Source organism: Poecilia latipinna, unplaced genomic scaffold (genome assembly GCF_001443285.1).
Source record: "Poecilia latipinna isolate Pla-1442-1.1 unplaced genomic scaffold, P_latipinna-1.0 Scaffold7526, whole genome shotgun sequence".
Taxonomy (NCBI): Eukaryota; Metazoa; Chordata; class Actinopteri; order Cyprinodontiformes; family Poeciliidae; genus Poecilia; species Poecilia latipinna.
Window position 1 is genome coordinate 1 of NW_015120142.1, and position 1,785 is coordinate 1,785.

Sequence of the window (1,785 nt, forward strand, 5' to 3'; positions counted from 1 at the left end):
AGTGAAGGTTTTCTGTAGATGCACTGGTGAGGCATTTCATGGTGATGATCAAGTAAAGAAACAACTGGGCAAATCCTCATCACTACGTGTCCAGGAGTCAAACCTGAAAGATTCTGACATCGTCATTATCTTCTGTCCAATCACATCCCGTGTTGGATCAGATGTGGAATCATGCATGAAAGATGAAACAGGTAATAGAAAGTTTGCCTGTCAATACAGAATTACCACTAAATGTTTGAGTTTGTTTTGCATTTTTGAACTTTGTTTCCCAGTTTGTATGAAGGAATGTTTTATTTTAACTAGATAATAGACCCACTGGTTGTTCCAATTTTTTAACTGTTAAAAAAGAGAACTTCTAAATAACAAGACGACACTTAGAAATATAAAACATGTTTCTCCTCCTTATTTAAAAACTAGATGTTCAGTTCTGATTGATGGTCAGTGTCTGTCTCAAGTTGAGGAGATTAGGTAAATTGGTGTCTTGTTTAAGTGGTTGTAAGATATAGGCTGATTGGGCCATTTTCTGACAATATCTGTGAACTTCTAGTCTGTTTTGGTGAAGAAAAAGTTGAGCCAAAAACTTGTCTAAATTGTGTGGAAGAGTGTCACTGTGAAGATTTTTTTATTTGCTATTTCAAAAGGCAGAAAAATCAGACATTTTTAGAATAGAATTATTTACTGCCTTTAATTGTGTACCTTAATAATCACACTGCAGAAAAAAGTGATTCTTTAAATGTGATCTAATCACATCTGTCTTCTGTTTCAGTGTCATCATTGAAGAAACCAATCATCTTGGTTCTGATGCATCACACCAGAGACCTTGACTATTCAACTGCTGGAACAATCTGGTCTGAGGTTTATCCAAATGTTGTGCTTGATGTTCACGTTCTGTTCCATGAGACTAAACCAGGATTACTGACATGTAGACAAAATCAGGAGGCTTTTGAGATGATTAGAAATGAGCTAATGAAATATTCAAAATTATCAAGGATATCCCCAGCCAATTTATTCCCTTCTGGTACCATACTCAATATCTGAGGTTGAGTATCAGTCATTACCCATCCAATACAGATGTTCTTAAAAATGTTCTTAAGACCTTTTTTAACACAGACATAAATACCAGTAAAGCTCACTTAATTACAACAATAGATTAACAAGCTTGGTCAAACATTTAAAAACAGCATGACTTTAATTTGTACAGTCAGCGCAATTATGAGTTTTCAGTCAATGTAGAATAAATAATAAAGAAACTGAAACTGGTGAAAAGAATAGGTTGACTACATGTTGAATCATAAAACAAATGGACTGCAGAAGCACAAAAGGAAAATCCTATCAGCCCAGAACAATGCACCAACAGAGCATTGTTTAGTTTAAACACCAAAGCCTACCTAAGTATGATTATTGATCATGTCCCATCCACGTTGCTCTATAAAGTAGTGCTTCACAGAGAAACACAGACACTATAGACAAACATCCATGCATGGATGAACTTAGTCCTGCAGAAAATAACTAACTAACTAACTAACTAACCTAACACTCTATTTTTAAGACTGTATGAGGAAGCTGGAGTACCCAAAGAGATCTTGCAGGGATGAAAACATGGAAACACATTATGAAAACTCCTAAAATATGTTTCAGTTGTGCAGTTCTGAAAACAAAGGGTCAACATGATTCTTTTATTGTGTACCTAATCATGTGACCCGTGTGTTTTTTTATGGTGTCTATTCTACTGAGGGGAGAAAAAAGCTTGAAGTGGATGGAAATGTTTTGCTTTGTTTATGCTTA

General features: G+C 35.1%; 1 long non-coding RNA gene across 1 annotated transcript; it reads left to right on the forward strand.

Moving 5' to 3' along the window:
* The first annotated feature begins 8 nt into the window (after nt 1-8).
* On the forward strand, nt 9-981 carry LOC106944242 (uncharacterized). The gene is made up of 2 exons (XR_001424168.1): nt 9-191; nt 767-981. It is a non-coding gene; the product is annotated as an uncharacterized LOC106944242 (long non-coding RNA).
* The last annotated feature ends 804 nt before the right edge of the window (nt 982-1,785 follow it).